Source organism: Zootoca vivipara, chromosome 1 (genome assembly GCF_963506605.1).
Source record: "Zootoca vivipara chromosome 1, rZooViv1.1, whole genome shotgun sequence".
NCBI lineage: Eukaryota > Metazoa > Chordata > Lepidosauria > Squamata > Lacertidae > Zootoca > Zootoca vivipara.
In genome coordinates this window covers 101883598-101910253 of record NC_083276.1, presented here as the reverse complement: position 1 = coordinate 101910253, position 26656 = coordinate 101883598, and the positions used below count along the sequence as shown (strand labels likewise).

At 37.9% G+C, this 26656-nt stretch overlaps 1 protein-coding gene across 6 annotated transcripts in view; it reads right to left on the bottom strand.

The window, feature by feature from the left end:
• The window catches only part of MBD5 (methyl-CpG binding domain protein 5), a 100079-nt gene that overhangs the window by 47165 nt on the left and 26258 nt on the right, over nt 1-26656 (bottom strand). For 5 of the 6 annotated variants that reach the window (XM_060279649.1, XM_060279646.1, XM_060279641.1 and 2 more), the window contains exon 2: nt 17417-17515. The exons of the other annotated variant lie outside the window; for it this stretch is intronic. The gene's annotated coding sequence lies outside the window, so the exon portion shown is untranslated. The remainder of the gene's footprint in view (nt 1-17416; nt 17516-26656) is intronic. 6 annotated transcript variants of the gene reach the window in all.

The window sequence follows — 26656 nt, the reverse complement described above, 5'->3', positions numbered from 1 at the left end:
GTAGCCATGCAAGAAGAGTGAAAGGAATTAAATAGTATAAAATTACTTTAAATTGTCTTGCCTTGCAACTGGAGCACTAATAGTGCAGAGAAATAATAAGTCATTCAGATCAAGCCTCTGTGCAAGAAAATGTCAAAAATATAGTGGGATAGCAAATTAAGCCTGCAAATTATGCTTTTGTGCTGAAGCTATTTTTAGACAGAATGTTTTCCTGAAGTGCTGTTCTTAAAGTTGTTTACTGAAACATTCAGCAAAATAATCAACTATTTCATGAAAAGTCTGCAATGAAATAGCACTTCTTGCATAATTGGCAATATATTAACACTAAATTAACTGTTTAGAACTTGGTTGATCCTCTACTATTGTGAGTTCATGGCATCTAACAACCTACCGTATCATTAAAATGTTTACCAGAGGATTTCAGTGGGACTTTCTTCGCACAGGCCACATTCGCACAGCCATGCCCTTCAATTGTCTCCCCTATAACACCACAGCATACCTCATGCCCTGTGCTTTCTACTACAATGTATTCTGCCTGAGACTGAACTCCCACCCAGCCCCAATGATTATGGATTAGTCTGAAACAGTTAAGTGAAGCCCAAATCTTTTACAGATGCAATACGTAAGCAACGTGAATCCATTTGATTTTATGTTTAATTACTGAGGTGGGAAAGATACGAGTTGAAAGCAAATGATCCAAAGCAAGAATAGTGACTGTCATTCGAGTAAATCAGAATCATGTGCAGCTATATACTACAAAAAAAGAAGCACCTTGATAATTATGAATCTAGACAATTGCTGGAGAAAGGACGGGGAAAGGACGGGGAACCATTCTTAGCCAGAGGGTTGCATTCTGTCAATATTCTAGGGTGCCACATGTCAGTGGTGGGTGTGGGCAAAAGCAGGTGAGGCAATGAATGCATAGAAACCATATGGTCTTATCTATGGCACAACAAATATGTAGCAATAAGGAAGGCTGATACCCTTCAAGACAGATTTTTTCACATCCTAGGTGATCAGGTGTGAAATAAACTACCAGATTATACAACTTAATTATACGAGATCCATGAGAGTGCACTGTAACCATGGTCAAGCTCACTTGGATAATGGGGGGAAAAGTGATCAAAAGACGTGGAAAAATTTGGTAAAACTTGGTTTTCACTATGTTCATTGCTCAGTCTTAAAAAAAAAAGCCAATTGCTGTGTGCTGTTCCATGCTCCCCTGCCACTAACTGCTGAAAATGTTGGGGTCATTTTTACCTCAGCGGCATGGAATGGGGAACTGAAAGTACTAGAGCGCTAGGGTCTCAAGGGCCCTCAAAATGATTTATTATTTTCCATGTCCATAGATGCATATATTTTATTTCCATTCGTTGTCAGAGAAGATTATATTTTGCTTGTTTATTTGTATTTTTGATTTTATGTTAGCAAAGAGTAACAAAACAAAAAATACTCCAATGACCTGGTCTATGAACATAATTTATTTTTATGAAAAAGGAGTTCAAACTTGCTGTTGCATTCCCTCCCCCCACTTCTGTATAACACTGCCCTTAGGACATAAAGAACTCCATACAAGAGAATAATACATAACATTAACACGTTTGGATTACCACCAACTTGGTTCATTACTCAAACTTAGATAAGGAAAAACACCTTCCTATTTTCTGAGAAATTATTTCATCCTTAGTGCTTTTTAACTGCACAAAAGAACTTCTTGTGACAACAGCCATTAAATCACTTTTAAAAATATCACATTACATATCACACTGCAGTATTTTTATCGAGTGATTAAATGCTGGGTTCATCAGGCACTTGGGGAGCATTTTTTCCAACAAACTGTTCTCTAGCTACTGTCCTTTTCAATACTAAAAATGACATAGCTGACAAGGAATAGATGCTTTCATTATCCATGATAATGGTATTATCGGTGGCTCACCAAATTGAGTTTAAAATTGTTTTATGCAAGGATTATGAGGAAATGCAAAGGTATCTTATATTCACTGATTTCTTTGTTACTGAGCAGCTCAGCGTTGCCGCGTTTTGAAGTATACCCTTTAACCACAGTATTACCAATGTGGTGTCTGCAGGCGCAATTGCACCAAAAAATGACCTCTGGTGGCCATGAGACCTCTGGCTTTGCCTCTACCCTTACCCACTTTGGAAGTGGGGAGGGAAGCAAATGTAGCAAAAAAAGGGAAGGGTATCACTATTTCCTACTTTCTTATGAAGTTTTCCAGGCTGACTCTTAGCAGGAAGAGCCTAGCAGGAAGGGGGCTAAGCACCCTGAAAATATGTTCAAAAAGATAAGACAGGGGGGGAAAGCACACATACACTAAGTAGAATAGAAGCATTGCCACCCAACCCAACCCCATTCACCAATCCCTCCTCCACCTCTTTCCCCTTTTCCTTGAGCACTGTCTCAATAAATGAAACTGATCTGCAGAAAATGTAACTTGAAAATAGAGACATTGGACATACTTTTGTAAACCAAGAAATCTTTAATAAAAATGTATTTTTAAAAAAAGAAAGAAAAAAGCAAGCACAAATTCAAGAAAAAAGCAAGCACAAATTCTTCGTGCTTTGCAAAAAAAGTGCTGCGTGCGTGCTTTCCTCTCTGTGGTGGTCTCTGTCCCTCTCTGGGGTGGGACTATATTTCCTGAGATAGTGTGAGAGAGACTGACTGACCGACCAACCAACCAGGTCTGCTATGACAGCCATTTTGTGATGGCACCCTCTGATTCCAAATGTGCCCTTGGGTTGAAAGAGGTTGGCAACCCCCCTGCTTAGGTTCTTCACAAGAAGCTTCTCCCTAGATGTGACTGTGCAAAGCAAGGGCTTATGCAAGCAATGCAAAAGAAGCAAGTGGTTGTGTACACTTACTTTAAAACTGGAGTTGTTGCTTACCCTCACATCCTATATAGAGGATGCATGCAAATACTTCATTCCATATCTGATTTCCTTCTACACAAAAGCACCACAAGCTATCTTTAGGAATCTTTGGGAAAAGCAAACTTAAGGAACAGTAAAGACAGAGGTATAACTTAGTTGAATTTTATGAATTAAAGCAATGGTTTAAGAAGAACTAACAACCAACAGCAACAATTCTTCCAACACCCCAGGGCACCATGCGTTCACTTCCCCCAATGTTAGTTATCCTCATGGCAACTCTGTGAGGTAGGTTAGGCTGAGGGATGTTGACTGGCTCAAAGCTATCCTGGGAGATTATAGCAAAGTGTATAGTTTGAGTCTGCCCAGTACTTAACCATCATATAACACTGGCTCTCAAATGAGCAAGCCTTAAAATTAATGGATAGCACATATTTCATGGGATGCCAAGATTGGAGACCTACCCTCCTTACCATTCTGAACCATTTGTGAGTTAGTGAGACAGTAGCTGATATAGGTGCCCTTTTCCTTCATTGATGGGGGTGGCTCATTGGCGTAATGACTGCATCATTCTTTGGTTCAGTCTTTGTCTGCTTTTTAATGTAGCAACCATTTGTTATGCCACACATCTTGCAGCAGCCATTTTGTAACTAGCACTTCTCTTAAATTCTACATATGCCCACAGGCCCAAGGAGTTTGGTGACGTCTGAGGTAGTACATCATAGGCCACACGAAAACTGTGCAAGCTACGCATGGTGCCACACACTAACCCCCAGAAAAGAAATAGGGAACATTAGAGAAGATATATATATTGTTCTGTTGTTGTTGTTTTAATTCCTTGACCCTGCATTAGCAGCAATGACTCTGCTTTATTTTCACTCACTAAATTTGGAAGAAGATTCATCTCAATAAAGAAGCCTAAAGAGAAGATTAATCTCAACAGAGAAGCCTAATCTCACTAACATGCCTATGCAAAACCTGATCCTTTCAAACAAAGTCTGCTGTAGTTGTTTTTATCCAAAGATCTAACTCTACACTAAGGTTGCAATCCTAACTTACCTGGGAGTAAGCTCCACTGAGTGTTTCAGTAAGCCCCATGCTGTTTCAGTATAAACATGCACATAGGATTGCAGTAAGAAAATTCACAGCCAAATATTATGGCAAATCAAATTATGTTAGTTACAGAATTCTGTAAGATGTATACACATTCCCTTAATTGTGTGGCTTTGAACAATATTTAGCTTCTAACAAAGAATATGCAACTCATCTGTTGTTTCGTGTTAAGCAATGAACTTTGATCATAGTGGTAGATTAAATACATTACACATTTTACTAATAATTATGGAAACCAGCATGTGCAGGCTGTGTATTTTGCAAATGAATTTGGCATGCTTTATTTTGAACTCAGTAATTTGGCATTTGCATATGTTTAACTGGCCTTGAGATGTCAGTCAAATAGCAAGAATTAGGGTTTAGACCAGGAGCAAGCAAAGTTGTACTGTCCAGATTTTATTCAGCTCCATCCAACATGACCAATAGTCAAGGATGATGGTAGCTGGAGTCAAACACCCTTCTGGTTTAGACACAGTGAGGGAAAGTAGCTGGGGGCAATGAAGGAGGGATAGATACAGGCACAGCCTCAAAGCCCTTGAGGCTGCCTCTTTGTTCCTAAAACACATCCCTGCAAAAATGGAAGTTAGGATTCACAGAATTACACACAAAAGTTTGGGCTTCACCAAACTCGAAGACAAAGAAAGCCAAGGGTTTAAAATAATAAATCCAAAGGATGTTTCCAAACTACATAAGAACTATACCCACACAACACAGGTATGCCAATGAAGAATCACACAAGAGTGTCCAACTTGAGGCCTATTGCTCTAATCCAACAATGAATGCAGAAGCAGCCTTCACATATATAGCCAACATAAATCTATGGCTCAAATCCTATTCACATTTGCCTGAGAGTAAGTCCCAATGAACTCAATGGGGCTTACCTCTGAGTATAGGCTTTCACTGCACATCACATTTCCATCAACTTTCTCGCACATGCCCTCAGGTCTTGCTGAATTAACTAGATGCATCTTTTGTATGTACTGTATACAGGTGCCTATCTTCCTTCAGAGGGACCCAGGTGGCGCTGTGGTTAAACCACTGAGCCTAGGGCTTGCTGATCAGAAGGTCGGCAGTTCGAATCCCTGTGACGGGGTGAGCTCCCGTTGCTTGGTCCCAGCTCCTGCCAACCTAGCAGTTCGAAAGCACGTCAAAATTCAAGTAGATAAATAGGAACCGCTACAGCGGGAAGGTAAACGGTGTTTCCATGTGCTGCTCTGGTTTGCCAGAAGCTGCTTTGTCATGCTGGCCACATGACCTGGAAGCTATACGCCGGCTCCCTCGGCCAATAATGCGAGATGAGCGCGTAACCCCAGAGTCGGTCACGACTGGACCTAATGGTCAGGGGTCCCTTGACCTTTACCTTATCTTCCTTCAGAACCACTAATATTTGTCTGTATAAAATATATGTAAGATTATGAAAGTTTTGGTCAAGCGCATTCAATCAAATGAAAACAAAATAGTATTTTTCAGTGAAATTCAGAATTTTTTAACTCTGAAAACTGTCAGTCAAGAGTTCGGAAATGGCTGTCAAACACAAAGTAGGAAGTTCAACGTTTTTGTCTATATAAACTCAGAATTCTGTTTGATAATAGTACACCATCAGAAAATGCTGTGTAAATATACTCCTGATAGATCACTTGAGTGTTCAGTACATAACTATGCTATAGGTCAGGCATCCCCAAACTTCGTCCCCTCCAGATGTTTTGGACTACAATTCCCATCTTCCCCGACCACTGGTCCTTTTAGCTAGGGATCATGGGAGTTGTAGGCCAAAACATCTGGAGGGCCACAGTTTGGGGATGCCTGATATAGGTGAACACCCTATGTATAAGTCCATCTATACACCCACCATGTGTCTGAATAATTAACAAGAAAGCAACTGGTCATAGCACAGCATAGTCATGAAATTCTATGCTATATAACAAACTGCTATTGAAATAGAAAAAAATGATTTTCTTTATATATAGTTTGAATAAAAGCAATGATTACTCATATTACTCATGCTGCAGAACTAATTTACTAGTAACAAAATAATTTCTATGGATTGAAAGGAAAACATCAGCAATGCAGCAGATTCCCACCTAGGTTTTCAAAAACTAGGTCATATAGGCAAAAATGAAAATAGGAGGTAGAAATAGGTCCTAATAAATCTATTCTGCAGCACAATATTTACTTAATCTTGATGTGCATATAGAGCAGGGATTTTACAGCGTGGAGTAATATAAATTCAAATTGTACCTTGCTATAATCTAACATTTAATACATAGAAATGGAAGTGTATGATGGATTTAATTTTCGAAAGTGAACCTTTCACCAAAAACATTACTCTGGGCTTCATAGTCATTGCACAACATGCTAGCTAAATGTTGGATCCTAAGAACTGCGGACAGCGCTCTGCATTTGCAGTAGGGCTTGCCAACCTCCTCCTTCCTGCAGTGGCCCCCACAAAAAACCTTGCTGAGACTCAGGGAACCCCTTCAAAATGTGATGTGATGTGGTGCAAGTACATGCAGTGTGCATGGGAGACTTGGTGGCAATGAAAGAGCCATCCACGAGTTCAAATGCTTTCCAACATGCAAGAAACAATTTGGACTGAAGCTATCTAGTTTAGAGACATGCTGTTTGATTTTTGCATAATCTAATACACAGTCCACCCGTGAGAGAGGTGTTATCAGATATACAGGCACAATAGCCCTCACACATTCTCCTCCTTTTAGAAATTGAATGTGTGTACTTCTTCACACGCAAGTGATGGTGGCTACAAATTTACTATACACATGGGCCAAGACATAGTGGAGTTAGTGACATTACTTACGTTACACAAAAGCAATGAACACATCTTAGCATCATAAATTGAAGAGATAATCTGTACTTGCTTGAATAGCTTTAATACGTGAGATCAGGAATGGAAAAACCTTTCAAAACTAGAGTTCCTATACTCTAGTTGCAAAGGGATAGAAAGTTACACCTGTCCAATTCCCTTTACTAACATAGGAGTCTTAAAGTTGAAAGACCACCCATGAACAAAAACTGTAGCCATTGCTGTCACTGGTCCTACCCTTCACCTAAACAGAGTCTCATTAATTTGTCTTAAAAGATGTGGCAAAATGAAAGGCAAATGCTGGAAGTATTTTCACAGCACTTCTACAATCCACTGTACAAATACAATTCAAATGAGAACCAATTGGACAGGTCAACGATTCAAATTGGCTGTACAATGAATTTGAAGCTAGATGCTTGATGAAGATCTCTGGATGGGTAGAATATATATTTCTATAGCCCTCAGCACAGGAAAACAACATTATCTGCATTACCATGAAGGTACCGCCTGTTTTCTCAGAACAAAACCTCAAGTACTGATATGTAGATTATTGATACAGAGAGAAAATAAACATGACCCCTGAGTGGGTAGCTGAATCCCAGTACCATCTGGCTATTGATTCTCTGAGTACTATAAGACAAGTCTTGTTATTATCAGGCTTCTGGAACCACATTATTCCTATTGACATCATACATGATACCTGAGAGTATGGATAAAAACATTTATAGTTGCTACAAGAACAAAAAATGGATAAACTATTCTCAGTTGCAAATCGGTTCAATAATTCTTGATGAAGATATGTGCCCAGTCCCACTTAAATGCCATGACAAATGAAAATTACTCCTATAGCTAATGCTTCTGTGAGCTTAAGAAAACACAATATCAGAAAGCAGTATTTTTAAAATGCATTAAACTGAAATTAAGTTATTCAAAGAGTGAAGTGTACAAAGGAATTACTAGCACACTGCTTTAAAATTTAGCAGAGGCAGTCTACAGGCAACATTATTGCCTTTTGCTTTGATATAATAAAAAAGCAGGGTGGAAGGAAATGTTGTTTTTAAAATGTGCATGTATAAACAATCAGCGGACTTCAATTTAGTCAATAAAGTGAATGCCATTAAAACATCTTATAAGGAAGTGACAGGCTTTAATAATGCATTTTATGACGGAAAGCAGACATTTGTTTTCTAAATGAATCCTTCAATTGACAAGGAAGGTATATTTTATTTTTCTAAAAATGGCATACTTGCAATTCTTACTCAGTTTAAAAACAGAATTAAAATAATCTAATGACAAGCAAGTCAATACAACAGCACAAAATAGTAGAAAATTATTCATATATGCCACCTATGCTGAAAAAAGAGAAAGCACTTGTAAACTCCCTATGACTTCGCACTCACCCCTACGAACTGTTGGTTGCCATGGCAAGCATTTGTCTGTATATTGCATATTAACACTATAACACCATCCCCATTTCTCTCAAAGAATTAGTAACTGATGTTTGGACTCTCTACTTAAGAAAATTAAAGGTTTTTAAATTATGAGTCTCACAGAAGTATATTGCAACTGAAAAGGATTTCTTGTATGATTTAGGACATAAAGCAAACATGAAAGCTACCATTTATTTTTAGCTCCTTTTTTGCATGCATCTCTCTAGCCATATATTTCTACACCCAAAGTGAAGTAGTGCTAGTGAATTCAATATACAGTGTGTGTGTGTGTGTGTGTGTGTGTGTGTGTGTGTGTGTGTGTATAGCAACAGCAATGTTACCTGCTGTTGTGAATCACAAACTGTTATTCTGATAGATAGTAGTTTTATTTCTTAGGTGATTTTTTTCTTAATGGTGACTAAGGGAGGTTCCATTTTTTTTTGTTGGCATACATCTGCCTTGAGAGACAATGGAGAGCACCTCCAGGAGTGAAGTCAAACCGCTTTGTTAGTAGCAACAAAGTGACCTCCCTGGGTGCAAGCCTGGGCAGTGTGTATGGAGGTCCTGGGCTGTCCAGAATGCAAGACCTACACATAATGAATGTGTAGTAAAACAAGCATCATTTAGTTAAAAGGCAAAAACATATCCAGAAAAAACACCAAGCAAGTGTTTAGGTTTCCCTACAATGACAAACTATGGAATCCTCTAAAGCAGGCATGGCCAAACTTGGCCCTACAGCTGTTTTGAGACTACAACTCCCATCATCCCTAACAGGACCAGTGGTCAGGGATGATGGGAATTGTAGTCCCAAGACAGCTGGAGGGCCAAGTTTGGCCATGCCTGCTCTAAAGCTTATGCCATCATTAAATTTAGTCTTCAAGGTGGCACAAAACACATTGTTTTTACTAAAATAGACTAACACGGCTGTCCTTATGGAAGTCTACACAAAATATGGATAGCTAATTTAGCAGAAATAATGGTTTGCATTTACTCCAGTTTTAATCCCACAGGGCTGATCTCTGTGTTTCATTTAATGCTGTTTGTATTGAATTTATTTTATATTTTGATAGTATGCCACTTTGAGCCTTGGGAAGGTGATATAATAAATAGAATGTAAAGGAAAGACCCAGCTTTTGCAGACCAATCTGAGTCATAATCATTGAATGTTAAATATATTCTCCCTTTTGTCAAATGGAATATTACAAGATTGCTTTGTAAATCAGATTCAAACTAAGAATTCTTTCAAGACTACACAAGGGCGGTGACCCACTTCTTAAAATATTACAGTATTTTAAAGCTTCTGGATTCAAGATAGAACTTTTAAACAAGGTCACACATACTATGTGTAAAAAATATCACTTGCATCTTAGGATGGTGCTAGTTTCTAAATACTAGCACAGGCATACTGGAAACAATATACAGTATATGCATAAGCCAAAAAAAAAGCAGTAGGACAAGAAGCTATGCCAGCTTAACCATTGCAAATTAGAGAATGAAAGCATGTAAGGCAACTGGCCTTCAGAAAGAAATTGAAATGCTCTAAGAAACAATGATGCCAGAAACATACTATCTGAGGAAGTACACTAAAACACTGAGGACTCAGCTCCCAAGTGAAAGCTCCCAGAGTACACAATTGTTAACATTATTTGAACGATATCCAATGCTATTCATGCTCAGAGGATACCTATTCAAATAATTAAATCTAAGTCCGATTATTTCAAAGGGTCTATTACAAATATGACTTCACTGGGTCATCACATGTTGTAGTCACAGGCGTGATCTGTGCCTGCAGAAATGTATTCTCTTATAGAGAAGATGCTTCCTTCCTTCCCCTTCAAGTGCATTGCAGTGTGCTGTGACTGTGAATGCAAGGCTTAAGTACTCCTTGTATCCTTCCTTATTCAACCTACCTGCTACCTTGACACAAGTTAGGGTAACATGCATCCCACTCCCAAATCTACCTGCACACTCACCGCTGCACCCACACTGGGATGAATCACATTCTTAATATTCTGTGAAGACATGATGTTTAAGTGTAGTGGAAGAAAACCCTCTAAAGTCTTTATTTCATAAAGAAGTAAGATGAGGGACAAGAGTGAGTTTGTATTTGCTGGGATCTAAAGTATCCAGTCAATGAAAAGTGGAAAAGCAATTGCCAACATTAAATAAAGCCACTTCTCTAACCACCATAGTGGTTCTGATTCTGCATACCTTATTTTCATTCCTCTCATCTATCTTAAACCACTGAGCCTAGGGCTTGCCGATCAGAAGGTTGGCAGTTCGAATCCCCACGACGGGGTGAGCTCCCGTTGCTCGGTCCCAGCTCCTGCCAACCAAGCAATTTGAAAGCACGTCAAAGTGCAAGTAGATAAATAGGTATCGCTACAGTGGGAAGGTAAATGGCATTTCCGTGTGCTGCTCTGGTTCGCCAGAAGCGGCTTTGTCATGCTGGCGATATGACCTGGAAGCTGTACGCCGGCTCCCTCGGCCAATAATGCAAGATGAGCGCCGCAACCCCAGAGTCGGTCATGACTGGACCTAATGGTCAGGGGTCCCTTTACTAGTGTGGTATAGTGGTTAAGAGCGGTAGACTCGTAATCTGGGGAACCAGGTTCGCTTTCCCACTCCTCCACATGCAGCTGCTGGGTGACCTTGGGCTGGTCACACTTCTTTGAAGTCTCTCAGTCCCACTCACGTCACAGAGTGTTTGTTGTGGGGGAGGAAGGGAAAGAAGAATGTTAGCCGCTTTGAGACTCCTTCGGGTAGTGATAAAGCGGGATATCAAATCCAAACTCTTCTTCTTCTTCTCTACCTTTAAGGAAAGCTTAGAGTTGACTACTTCCTACAAAACGTGCCACTGCAATGCATGAACTCCACCCCATTCCCAAAATTTAAAAGATGGAGCTTGAAGTAGCCAAAAAAATTGCACTGAAATCACAGCACAGCATACATTTTAATCAGGAGGTAGATACAACAGGATGAGAAGTTATGCAAATTTCTCCTTAATCCCATCAAGAACATTTTGGTAATACAATTTACCTAGCTATAAAGAAGAAAAGGGCATGGAATTGATCCAGTCTACAGTCACAATTCACTGTGTTTCAACATATCCCCTATGGTCCCGAAACAGAGGTACTAGCTGCTGAAACTATGCTGCCATGCCAGACCTCAGGATTTTCCATACTCTTTCCTCTCTCTTCTCAACCTGTCTATTATTGGTTGAAATGCATGAAGATATATTATGTTTCTAAAACTGACGAGTTTGTGACATCAAAATCAATACACTGAATACTTGAGTTTTTAGAACAAATTATTATGAGTGCATTATAAGTGCAAACGGGCAGAACATTATCAAAATTAGCACTTTCAAATTAGCTTGGCTACTCTGGGTCAGTATTTGTTAAGTTTTCATAATAAAAGTCTCAGCTGATACAATAAGTGCCCTCCAGGAAGATAGTACCAATATCCAATTCATAGATTTTGTAAGAGCATAGCTCTTCTAACACTCCTACTTAGCAGGTTGAAGGAGCAATCCAATAAACTTGTAAGTCTTGTCCAAAATTAAAAATATATATCTCTCTCCATAAACTTAGCTGTTGATATTCTGTGTTTAGCTACAGGAATGTTTACACGGCTTGGGCAAGTATAATATTATCTAATTTAATTTATTCAGCCAATGTAGCTGCCAAACTATGTGACTGTATACAGTAGCAAATAACAATACTAAGGATGTTGATCTGAGGTTGTGAAAATTTAGGTTACACAAACCGCTCTGATCAACTGCTTAAAAGAAGCAGCATAAACTGTTGAGTCATACAGTGAAACATTATATACCATGACTTTTGGTCATGGGATGGATGTGTTTAGTCACATTTGCTATAAAGTTTATTGCACGTTCCTTTTACAAAGTATATTTTAAATACAATGACAATCTGACTGCTTTCTAAGTAATCTGGACTTGTATTACCAAACTCCTGTTCAAATGCTAACAACCAATGAGCTTTAGATCAAATTTGTGGCTAGATCAGAAATGAGCACTTACATTTTAGAATACTTGATTAGAATCTACAAATAACTGAAGAGAGCAGACCTTTCATCATAAACAGCACAAAATCAGATTTCTCTGTAATTCAGTCTTGTGGTCCTTGAAGACTAACATTGCTACCCCTCGTATAGATGTTTTTATTACTGGATCCTCTCTCTCTACCGCCTGAAATTTTCCACCAAAATCTCCTGGGAAGCCTGCTCCACAGTTTGAAAATCACTGAAATATTTGTCTGCTTGCACAATCTTGTTAGAGAGAATTTCATTCCCATATGATGAAATCAAGATATGCAAGTGCCTTTCTACTTGATAGTAAAATGCTCAAGGAAGCCAACAGAATAGAGTAAAAAATAAATAAATCTGAAAATGAAAACACAAAACACTGTTGCAAATTTCAGAAAAGCACAAAAAGTATGGAAGGATCAAGTATGTGTGTTTTTAAGAGTCACACTTAGACCATAAATGTATTCAAAAGGTGGCAGAAGGTTAACAAAGAGGAAGCAGATTGGAGCTCTTGGGGCAGAGAATTCTACATCTTGGGTGCGACAACCAGGGAGACCATTTCCCTTATTTCCATCATGTGTACTTCTAAAAGTGGTAGGATTCACAGAAGGGGGGCTCCCCTCCTGTCTGCAGTTGATACACAGATTTTCCCTTTGGTTATCCCTTTTCCAGGCCATTATGCAAAAATACAAGGTAAGTGCCCCCCCCCCCCGCAAGCCACTATACATGTCACTTTGTGGTATTTCCGAACCAAAATCAATCACATTTCCCTTCGCAAGAAGAGCATTCCAAGACTTAGTTCATGTCATAATACAGCAGCTTGGATAGTATTATATAAACCAGGCATAGGCAAACACCGGCCCTCCAGATGTTTGGGACTACAATTCCCATCATCCCTAGCTAACAGGACCAGTGGTCAGGAATGATGGGAATTGTAGTCCCAAATATCTGGAGGGCCAGAGTTTGCCTGTGCCTGATATAAATAGTCCTATGATTTTGTGATTTAGGGTTCTCAAACAACTGCTCACACATCTCAATAGAGTAGCTAACATTTGTTGCCACTATGCTTGCCAGGCCTTTGATTAGCTAACTATACCTCTAGAGCAGGCATCCCCAAACTGCGGCCCTCCAGATGTTTTGGCCTACAACTCCCATGATCCCTAGCTAACAGGACCAATGGCCGGGGAAGATGGGAATTGTAGTCCAAAACATCTGGAGGGCCGAAGTTTGGGGATGCCTGCTCTAGAGCTTCATGTTCTGCTCAACCTCTTATAACATCTAAATCGTGTTTAAAGTATCATGATAGGAAAGTAAACCTACAGCACTTTTATTCTTCTAAAACACTTCATCAGCAAATATTCAAAGTGCCTGTATGACTGGGTATCACTGACAAAAGCAAGTTATTTCTTCTCAGACGAAATTTCAGCGCTTTTAGATGGTACTTCTGAAGGGCACACTTTGTGCCGAAACATTGGCCTTGATGCTCATTGAGATGAGTATCTGGACAAGCACTGGCATTGCAGGGTGTTGGTCATCAAATTCTAAACTTGTGCCAATCTTCACCTGGTGACCTTGTGAAAAGATCAATCAGAGAACCTGTGGAATTCTACAGGGAAGATTCCAACCAAAGAAAAAGTCACTTCTGTGACCTTTCTGATGGAAATTGCTCCAGAGCAGTCTCTTAAATCTGTGCTGTCCTGATTGGCTTTTGCCAGCCAGATGGGCATAAATCTAGCTCTAAAGTGTTTCCCTTTTATTCCTGTGCTCTGACCAATGGACGTTTCTCCTTTGGGCCTAACTAAAACAGATGGAAGTAAGTAGAACAAGAATGAGTCTTGAATAACTGACTCAGATTCTGCCTATGAAATGACAACCTGAACAACACTTTTTAAAAAAAGAATCATTTGTATTCCTGTACTGTGGAATTCATTTACGTACAATTTGGTGATGGCCACCAGCTTAATTGGATTTAAGAATGTATTAGATAAATTCATCAATATTACTGGCCATGATGGTGATACATAGGTGGCACATTTTTGAATACTAGTTGCTGGGAAACAACATGCCCCTCATGTCCTGCTTTGAGGCTTCCCACAGACATCTTATTAGACATTTTGGGAAACAGAAGGCTGGACTAGATAGACATTGGAGTCTCATTCAGCAAGTCTTATGCCTTTAAATTGAATATACTTCTATTCTCCTTTTAAAGCCTTGAATTCTTCAGTTGTAAACTTTATTATTTGAATATCTCATCCCCTATATTCCAGTGTACTTTGCTTAACATATCAATAGATATGGGAAAATTTCTCCCTTTGGACAAGAGAGTTCTGTTCAAGGTATTTCATTCTTCAACAAATGTTTATTACAGTTAGCTACTGGCTAGTCAGCACTTTTGAAAAAATTCAGCTGGTCACTTATAAAACTACAAAAGCTGCATTAATATTTTTTATTTTCTTTTTAAATCATAAAGGACTCAATCTTTATGAAGTCTGAAACTGAAAATTAAGCAATATTCTTGGTGCAATGAAATTAGACTGTGAATGATATTTATTTCCAAGTGAATGAGAATAGCCCATTAGGACTTAACTTTGCTGCCAAACTACTTATTGATTTCTTTTGCTTACTGAAGTAATACTGGGCAAAACAAAGACCCTTGACATCAGTAACTTTTTAAAAACACATATTATTCAAACACTATCCACCAAAAATGAAAGTTCAAACTCAGAATAATAGATCAAATATACTTCAACACAAGACTTACATGGTTTCAAAGGTTATTAACAAGAGAGATTTGTTCCCCAAAATGATAAAGTGTTCCCTAAAGAGGTCGTCAATAACTTGATGCACATCAAGGTTTTGTACATTTGTTCTGCTAAAATGCTGTTTAAGTTGTGGGCCTGCTTAAAATATACACTTCAGAGAGGATGGCAGTGCCAAGGAAGTTTGTACAATTATTTCAGTTTAGGGGAAAAAAGAACAACTCAACATGAAGATGAAGAAAGCAATAGGATAGTAGCAGCTGGACAAAGGAATAGTGAAATGAAATGAATGAAATCACATTTTTGTGCATTCGATAAATGACATCTATGTTCAAAGATATTTTGTTCAACAAGAATTCGAGTTATAGAGGTGTGTGAGAGCATGTAATTGTGTAGGAAATTGGTGTATCCCAAAAAATGGTTTCAGCACAAGTAAAAAAATATGTACAGACATTTTGTGGAGTTCTATGTTATCTTGAATGACTGAAAAAAATGTATGTACCTTTGGACTCCAGGCATAAAAATCATTTATTTTACAAACAAACTGGCTCCCCACTTATTCCTTACATCTTTACTTAATAGCAACCTGCCAAATTACTACTTCTCTCGCCCAGTTTGATCTTAAATAATTTCTTCATTTCATGCAGCATCATGGGATTGAGAACCAAAACTCCTCCTTTCTTCCACTGAAAAATTATCTCTGAAAAAATTGCCAGAATATTCTGTTAAACTGAACCATTACCATCTTTATTCTCTTCCATTTCTAAATATTATATTGATTGAGACAAAATTGGGGTAGAGATGGGGAGTTGATGAAAAACTTTGTCTCTCCTCACAATTGTTTTCTTCACTCCTCTCGCCCCTTTCAATAATGGGCTAAAAACGCCAGGATGCAGCTCCATTCTCATATGTATTTGCCATTTTTGTCATTTAAAAATGTATTTATTTACTTATAAAATTTATATTCTGACTATCATCATAAGTGACGCCAGGGTGAGTTATAATGCTTAAAACAAAATAGAATAAAGAATTAAGCAAAATATACAATTAATAATACCCCCAAACTGACTGGTCCCCATACTGTACAGAGTAGGCCTATTTCCTAAAATATTCAAAAGGCCCGGAGGAAGAAGGTGGCTTACAGCTGGTGTTGAAATGTCAGTTGCATTAGGGGAGAAGGTATTCCACAGGCAGGGCACCATTGCTGAGATGGCTCTCTGGTGAACCACAGACCCGCTAAATGAATTACGCAATAGAATGACAAGAATGGCATCCCCAGCCAACCTCAAGCACAGACAAGACAATACAGGGAGAGCTGTTCCTTCAGATAACTAGGCCCTAAGTCATTCAGGGCTTTATATATCAAAACTAAAAACCTGAATTGGTCTCAGAACCACATGGGTAGGCAGCACAAATCTTTTAAGTACCAATGCTATACTCTTTGAGTCATCAAACCCATCAAAACTCAGGCAGCTCTGCACTAGTGTCAATCTCCAAACGGTCTTTAGGAGCAGCCCCATGCAGAGTGCATCCCTATTTAAAGTTTTGAGAAGAAAACATGCTTTATACAATACTGCTTCCTACAACTCAAATCCAAAACGTTGGATTTCTGGTCTAGCTTGCTCTCAAATATGTTTGTTCAATAGATGATTGTACAGAAAGAATACACTGAGCTACAAATACTGATTTAAATCATGAGTTACATATTTCCCCAAGATGCTGGCACATATAGCCTGCCGACACACAATTTAAGAGAGAGTTTAATCCCATCTTCATTCCACTCATAACCTGCAAGTGGAACAGAAGTAGCTTCCTTCAAGCCCTGAACTTGGCATCATAATGTTATCCATTAATACCAGCAATTAAATCTTCTTAATGAAGTCAAGGACAGTAGATAGGAAATCATGGAAAGAGTGGAAGGGAAGTGAAAGTTAAGATACATAAGATTTAAATAATTTGGAGGAATATAGATCTGTTGTTATTATTATTATCATTTGTTCATGTCTTATATCTATACTATTTCTTTCTTATTACTTTACGTATGATTGTAACATAGTATGTGTTGACGATGAGATATAATAGAAAAGCAACTAATTTTTGAAAAATGAAATGTATTTGTACACACTGTCTCTACCAACAGAATGGCTTTCCACACACTGTGCAAACCAGAACATCTATACAATAAGGCAATCAAGACAACATTTATGTGAACATTAAGGAAGTACCACTGTAAAGTAAGGTAGGTAGACAGATAACTGACACTTACTTCAGGAGGTGTATGCTCTTTTCGCTCCACTTACAATATTAGCAAGAGATCAAAGTACTCTGAATACTTCAATTTAATGTTAACTTTTCCTTACCTTTACTGTATAAAATCCCAGATTTCAAAAGCCTTTTCTATAAAGAGGATCATCTTCAGCAATTATTAAATATATCCAAAATACGTTATTCATGATAACCTGAAAGAAAAACATTTCCAAATGAAGCTGGTTACAGCATATTACATCCTAGACGAACATTTATGAGCATTATTTCTTTTCAATTAATGCTAAGTTATTGTCCTACTATCTCTGTTTAAAGCAGGAACTGTTTGAAACCTTTTCAAACACCTTTGCCCATCTAAGGAAGACTTTTAATCCACTTTCCATTACTTTCAATGGGAAAGTTCGCTTCAGGTTAAGTACGCTTTAGTTTAAGTACAGACTTCTAGAACCAATTGTGTACTTAAACCGAGGACCCACTGTAATTTGCATTTAGTTCTTTCCCATGCATACTGCTTTCCATTGTTTCTTGCTGATTATTCAGTCTGATTGGTTCGGCTTAAATGCATTTAAGTCGGGAGTGAGGAACCTGCAACCCTTGGCCCAATTTCATGTGGACAGTACAGAAGGGGAAATTGAGAGGTGAGGGAAGAAAGTGAGGGAAGAGATAGACCTACCCCAAAAGATTGCCAACCTCTATTTTAAGTTATATGGGTCATTCTCTATGGACATATTTTGTTCCCAAATGGGTCATACATCAATTTGTAGAGTATATCCATTTTCTCTTTCAAGTCATTTGTAAAGATATTGGCCAGCACAAGCCATGACTCTTTCAGAATGCCGCCGATAGGTATCGCAGGTGAAGAGTATAACAGAAGTCAAAGTACTTTTTATATTGCAACACAGAATCTCTTCCTATTACTAAGATGTGTTACAATATCTTACAAAAAAGGTTATTTTTACCTTAAATAACAGGAGTAATTATTATGTTATGCAAAAGAGTGAATAGTACTGCGACTAGAAAAATTTGTTACAGTAGTATAACACTTCACACTCTTTAAGATGAAACTGCTTCATGAAGGGGAAAGCTACAAATGCCTCAAGGAACAACCGTCTAGAGATTATTGCATTTAACACATTTGTGTCATCTCACAAAACTGCCAGCTTCTTGGAAGAGATAGAATTCTGAATTAATGAGCTATAGACTAACAAGCCTACTCTTAACATTTTAACTTTTAAAGGTGACTGAATTATACCCATACTTTCTTTAAGTATAGGTGAATGGTGATTTCAAAGGAAAAACTAAAAATATTTATCATGTTAATTTGCAATATTTGTTTACATGTATGTAGGGAACAGGTCGTGTGAACATTATCTTGCAAAAGGTATTTCTTAAGTGCATGCTGCCATTTTGGAAGAGGAGTGTTTCACTGAACTGCCAGCAATTGGACAAACCATAATTGATATATTGTTAACAGCCATTATCTACATTATATCAGGATGACTTCCCATAATACGGTAGACTTTATGTTTACAACTGTTGAGAAGTTCAATTTATTGAGCTGAGGTAATGATTCCCTTTAAGTGTTGACATACTACATTCAGATTTATTCTTTTAAGAGCAATATACATTTTGTAAGAATTACACTTCTACAACAGAATAATTTTTCTTACTATCTAGCTCCAATCCAATGAACTATGGAGAGATCTCTCATGAGAGTTAACTGCTTAATGAAGAGCTAGTCAACCAATTTTCATCTGTTCAAATACCTACTTCAGTATCTCATATGAAGAGAGGAATATTCCCTTGAGCAAAACATTTCAAATAATTAAAAAGCATATAGAATGCAAGTGGTGAAGTTACCTCCACTTCTACCTGATAATGGAAATACTGGATGAAAACACACATTCATCCATTTGAAGAGAAAGAAAGAAAGAAAGAAAGAAAGAAAGAAAGAAAGAAAGAAAGAGAATATGAGATACAAGTCTATTCAATTACTTAAAATAATTTAAAATCTTATGGGGAGATGTAGACTAACTGTTTATGGCAAATATTTTGAGACATATTTTTATATTATAATAATAATTATTACTGATAAACACTAATCATCACAATAATACCATAGAAGTATACAATAATGAAAACAAAAGTAAAAACAGATAAAACAGTCGTGAAAAAAACCATCAAATGCTGCCTGTGAGTTAATTAATTCTTCTGGAAATTTTATTTTTGGCACCCTACAAAATGAATACAGTGGCCTGGTACATGGTAAACCAAACTATGTCTTACTGGGACCATGCAAATGTGCAGACTTCTAGAGAGGAGGAGCTCATAACCATTTTGCTTCATGGTTAGCAAGAAGCTATCATAAGCCCAGGTTCAAATGACACGCTAAAAGCTAAACTTTGGTTTACGTCAGCATGGAAATAAAAAAGAATGGGGAGGAGCAAATTCTGACTTTCTATGGTGTTCCAGACAAATGTAAGAGCCTGCCTAATTTCAATGGCCAGTGTGTTCCACTGGGCAGATGCATGGAAGGACCTAGTCTGAGCCTCTCTGGAATAAACCTCCAACACATGCAGCACCACAAGGAGGACACCACAGATGACTGCTATCAATGGGCAGATATGCAGGGAGTAAGGATCCCTGATCAATCCATGTCCAAGTGATTTAAGGCTTTATGTACCAATAAGAATCCTGCCAACCTAGCAGTTCGAAAGCACACAGTGCAAGTAGATAAATAGGTACCGCTCCAGCGGGAAGGTAAACGGTGTTGCCATGCGCTGCTCTGGTTCGCCAGAAGCGGCTTTGTAATGCTGGCCTCATAACCTGGAAGCTGTACACCGGCTCCCTCGGCCAATAACACGAGATGAGCGCCGCAACCCCAGAGTCGTCCATGGCTGGACCTAACGGTCAGGGGTCCCTTTACCTTTACCAATAAGAAAACCTTAAATCTGGCCCAGTAGCCTACTAGCAACCAGTATTATTATCTATGCACTAGTGTTTTGTGCAGATGGATGGCAATTGTGGACATTCTGCACTAGCTGCCACTTCCAAACCAAATATAAAGGGCGGCCCCACATAAGAGTACATTGGGATATTCCAATTGTGAGGTTACCACTGTCAAGGAATGGCCAAAAGTGGCTGAAAATGCTCCTAGTCACCAAGGATCAAGGAGTCCTCCCAGACTATGCATCTGTTCCTTTAGAATCACAGTGCAGCTCCATCCAAAATAGGCAACTGGCCTGTATCCTGGACAGTCACAAGGCCTCTGTCTTACCTGGATTCAGTTTCACTTTATTCATCTTTATCCATCCTACCAGTATCCAGACAAATTAATATTTTAATGATTTGAATAATAACTTGTTTTTACCTCATCTAACAGCAAACTCAGCTGACAAATAAAGACAGAATTGTAACAAAAACAAGTCACTGAAAAGGAGCAGGGAGCTTTCATTATATGTAGGGGAACACTAAGGTTTGCAGCAGTCCAAAAAAATAAAAATAAAATAAAGTCTCTGACAGAAGTCCACAATATTTAGGGGGGAAATTAAGGGCGCAAAAACCCCTCATTGTTGATGAGCATTTTCAGGGGATAAAAAAATGGGACATTGGGGTTGGGGGAAGAGAAGAGAGAGAATGCAGTATCGTGAAGATGAAGCATTCTACACTGCAATTGCAACCCTTATAGTGAAATCAATATGTTATAAACTAACTGAGAAGGGTTACTTTCTTCCTCAAAGAATTATGATGTGGGCTGATTTTTTTCCCTAAGCTCTCCCACATACAGAACTTGATACCTGGCGCAAAATCTCAATTTACTGCAGTTATCAATCCTTTTGCCAATTATTCTCAAGGGTTCAGTGCTGGAACTGTCATACCTTGCTCTCCTTCATGGCCTTGAGTTACCTTCCCACCAACACTGGCTGCTTGCAACAACATTTCAAGGAAGAAGAAGAAAAGAGTCCTGAATATAAACTTGCCTATTTTTATTCTACAATTATGCGACTAAATCTAATGGGCAATATCCAACCAAAACATACTCATAGGAGACATGCTGAAGTTAGTGATATTCACTGATTTTCCATAGGTCCTCTCTGCATATGACTAACCCTAGGTATCACCCAGTGAATCTTAGATTCCAAGCAATATCATGGGTATAAGAAGAGGAGATAGTTACAATGACATTTTCACAACATGTGTAAATCATTCAAGAATGAGGCCATAACACAGCAGCAGATACACTTATCCAACCAACAGACCCACTAACTTGCATATCAAAGCATGAATATACACAGCTTCTTGCAAAGCTGCTGAACGCCATATTGTGGTAACACAATGAGAAAATTGCATGTTCTTGTCTTTGAAGAGCAACTGTAAATGCAGCCTTTGGCAAGTTGGTAGACCACATGACAAGAACTATGTTGTACTAGCCTACAATTAGTGGATTTGGAGGCCCATTGCCTCGGGACTACATGTCATGATAACTTGAGGGCCCCAACGAGGAAGGATTAAATAAAAGGTTTCAGTAAGTTTAAGGCATACCCAGTCTCCATGCCTGAAACCAGCCAGAGATCCCCTTCACCTGTCACTTACATCCTCCAGACAGGATCCTGTTGGTGATAAAATATTGGTCCTCTGGGCATGGATAATGACTAGTTTGGGGACATGCTATAAGTAAAACATTAAATCAATTTAATCCTCAGCCGCACAGAGTGTATCACTGATTTGCCTTGTGGGCCTCTTGAGAGAAAAGGGAAATTCTTCCCACAAGGCAAATTAGTCAGCTCTTATGCCTGCATTTATATACCCTTTTTCTTTTGTGAACCATATTGGATACACAAGATGGACAACTGACAGGCCATGAGGCCCATGAATTACAACTGCATGTTCTGTTGTGTGTTTCCACAAGGGATTGAAAACTCACTCTCCTTTCAGTACCACAACTTGAAAAACAAAATGCTACTATATCTGTCCACATATATAATTTTTCAAAATATTAAGATTCACTTACAAGCTAAATGGAAGTTGTTCGGCAGTGATATGAATAGAACATACCAGGATTGTTTAAGTGTAAAAGAAATCCCACTCAGTGCCTAGTTCTATTGTTGCTATCAGTTGCCAATTGTGGTGGGAAGATTCAAGAGCAATCAAAGAAACATTTAAACATTTCATTTAAGCTGATGAGGAAATAAGTGTTAGTTTGTCTCAAATTAGAGCTAATATAAATGAGATTACCCAGCAAAAGTAAGCTCACACTTCTCATTGTGTTTCTATACATACTTAAGGTGTATATGTATGAGGCTAGTTGATAATTACATTATGGGAATGATTCATTTTCTTATGTAGCTGCATTGTTTTATACTTTCTGGATGTCCCATGATCATATTATAAAGTAGTTGTGTTCTATGTTATAAATCAATCACTGCTAGGAGTTGTTTCTTATTGTTTTCCATGTATTTTTTATCAATTAAAAAATGTAACAACTCGTCCACCATCAAGGAGTATGAAAGCCTGAGAAATTCAAGATAAGACAGGAACAACACACAGTTAAGTAACTATGGAATTCAATACCACAAGATGTAGTAATGGCCATCAACTTGGATGGATTTAAAAGGGAATTGGAAAAATTAATGGAGGACACGGCTACCAATGGCTACTAGTCATTTACTACCTCCATTATAGGAGGCAGTATGCTTCTGAGTACCATTCGTTGGGGAACACAGGCAGGGAGAGTGCTATTGCACTCATGTCCTGCTTTGGGCTTCCCATTAGCATCTGGATGCCACTCTAAGAACAGGATGCTGGACTAGATAAATCTCTGGCCTGATCCAGCAGGAGTCTTCATTCAGAGTTTTCCCCATCTTTTCTTTCTCCCACTAGACAAGTTTCACATGCCTGCTAGTCACCCAGCCAGAGATTTCAATACTTCATGGCTCAGTCAGTGCAAAGCTGAGTTGTTTTACAGGCTGAACTTACAGTTGTTATGTAATACAATACATACCAAATGAAAGGGCAAATGATTCTAATCTAAAAATACTAATTTGGTGGCAACAGAAGGATTGCAAACTCACTGACCTTTGGAAGATGGCAGATGTATATCCACTGCATAAGCCATTGCTGCAGTTTATATATCTAAGCTGGTTCTGGACTTTCTACCTATCCATGAAGCAGATGGTAAAATAAAGCAGAGAAGCCTCTTGCTGGGTCTCATCCTGAGGATTCAGTTTTCGGGTGGAATATAGTTTAGGGCCAGGGCACTTGCTTTGTGTGTAGAACCTTCCAAGTTCAATGCCCAGCACTTTATAAAAGGTGATGGGAAAGACTGCTGAAAGACCAGCTGCCAGTCAGAGTGGGCAATGTAGTATATGTCAGCTTCTAATGCCATTTACTGCCATTTACTACACATAATACTACCAGGGTTTTTCTGTCACTACCTACAACCACAAATCTTGGTTCTAGAACTGCAACTGGATTAGCCTATAACAGCCAAAGAAGAAACTCCTGAAAGAAAGAGAAAAAAAGTAGGATGTAGTTTGTTTTGAGAGCGTATGGGATGAATAGCCCCATGTGCAACGAAATACAAAGATTTGTAGATTGATTGTGAAACATAAAATCAGCAAGCTCATATTTGCTTCTACAACACTTTGATGTCAAGATAGATGGGTGGAATATGAATAGCCAGACCCTCTGATCCTATTTGCAAAGCTTTAACACTTAAGTCAAAAGAGTTAAACCTATTCTGATTTTTTTCTAGTCTAAGAGAAGTCCACAAGATTTTAAAGAGGAACTTCTATGTACGGTAGGTTTTTAGGGAATAGCAAGAATAAGCATAAGTGCAAAAGCAAGGACAACAGTACAAAGACATTACTGTGACAGCACATAAATCTACCAATTCTTATCATTCTACATCATGAGCCAAATTGTTCACATATAATTTGTATATGCCATCATTTAGCTACAACTTATATGAATTATTGGATGTCAGGGTGTGCTTTGGTCGATATTTAATCGTTCTTTAGCAATGACATTGTACAATTTACGGCACCAGGCTAGATGTGGCAGCTCCTAAAGGCCAATTCACAGATTACAGTCTTAATGAGGAACACATGTAAGCCATCCCCCTCTGCTTGCATTAACATCCAGAAGAATGGAGAAATTTCTCTTCCCAGTGACAAATATGTACAGTAGTCACTGGAGAAGCAGCCTTCCCCGTTACTTTATCTCTTTGCATTATCTTGCTAGGTAGACATGGCAAGCAGTTTCCCAGGTGCTAAAGCCACCGCTCGTGTATAAAAAATCAGGGTGGATAAAAATCAATATTTTTTTATTTTAAAAATAAAAAAACAGATTTTTTTATTTAAATCGATTTTTTTTTTAAAAAAATGGATTCTTAAAATAAAATGCTTTTGGAGGAAAAATCTTTCTAAAGATAGTTTTCTATTTAAGTTACACTATAGTCCAAAGGCTATTCATCAGAAAATAAGGATTTGTTTTAAGTTTTTCAAGTGTGCTAAAACTCAGTCTAATTTTTTAAAAAAACCATTTAACCACATCAGTTAACAAACATGGATACATATGCTATAATGTTATTGTTTTAGTTAAATAAATTGTTTAAATTGTTATTAAAGAAATTATTATTTTTCACCTTCCAATAAAGTACAGCAGAAAAGTTGTCCAAATATTAATAGTTAACTTATTAAATCTCACAACAATTTCATAATTATCTGTCTATGTATTTCTAATAGTATAACCAAATCAGTAATTTTTGATATACAGTAACTGTAAAAACTACTCTGAAAATTTATTATTCCAAAAATGAAACCTTCATCTGGTTGTAAATATGCAAGAATAAGTCTTTCTGTAATCAAGTCTTACTGACTAGTAATTTAAATTGTGATTTAAATCAATTTGATATAAATCAAATCCACCCTGTAAAAAATAAAAATAATGGAGTTAATGGAGATTTAATTACAGTATTAGACATTTTGATACTATGAAGTCTGAATATATGATGACCACTTCACAAATCACATAGTGACGAACCAAGTCATCAAGTATACATACAGCTGATTGGGAGCTACAGCCAACCAGGGGTTCCTAGTGGATGGTACCAAAATGATACAAGGATTTGCATGCACATGCTTGCCACTTTTACACTTTCAAGATGTAAGCATGCCTTAACACAGATACATGTAAGAAATACAATACATGAAATGGCCAAGATTTTCATTACATTCAATAGGTCAGATCTGAGGACTAACAGCCAGCAATGCGTAGCATGTACAGTGGTACCTCTACTTACGAATTTAATGCGTTCCGAACGCACATTCGTAAGTCGAAAAAAATTGTAAGTCGAATCCCATAGGACTGCATTGGGAGAAAAAATTTGTAAGTAGAAGCAACCCTATCAAAAAATTCGTGAGTAGAAAAAAATCCTATCTAAACCGCATCCAAGATGGCGGATGGAGCTCCATTCGTAAGTAGAAACATTCGTAAATAGAGGTACCACTGTACTTTGGATAATCTACAAAGACTCCCAGCCACCAAATCCCAAAGTCTGGCTCTATTGGACTCTACCATGCTGAAGTTTAAGGTGGTATACTTCTGTGTCATTACATGAATAATGATCTTATTTGCAAAAATGAGGGTATGCCTCATTGCTTTTACAAATATCGGAAACAAGCCACAGCAAAAAGACAAAGATGGTGAGATACATCACAATACACGAGACTCTCTTCTCCCTCCTATCTTTCTCATTTTCATCTGCTTAAAAGAATTCATCAAGCCGCCAAAAGTGAAACCATTTTTGGCATTTCTAATTCCACACATTTCTGGGCTATTCATGGCTTAATAACTATAGATGAATGGATTGTGTTCTGTTTTCATTAGAAAAATGTAAATTTCTGCTCAAATGGCTAATTAACTGCCTGCGTTTGTTCAAAAACTTCTGTATGGCTCTGAATGAGTATAAGGATTATATTGCTTTCTCAATATTGGTTGCCTACCATGTAATGGCAACCCTAAAATTACAAACTAACTTATAATGTTTCAATTATTCTTATCTTGACTAGAGAAAGAGTCACCTTAGGCCACAGGTATGAAATTATCAGACACAAATGTTACCATGTTCTAGAGCAGCTCAAGACATTCTTTCTGCTATAAAAAGCAACTTTCCTCCAAAATCCTAAAAGGGTCTAGTATATATTGTAGCCAATACGGTTGAGGCGAAGCACCACAGTGTACAGTAATTAAATTTAATACTACTAAATAAAAGAGAATGAAACAGTGACTCATTATATTATCACTGGGTTTTTTTTTATGATAAATACTTAAGA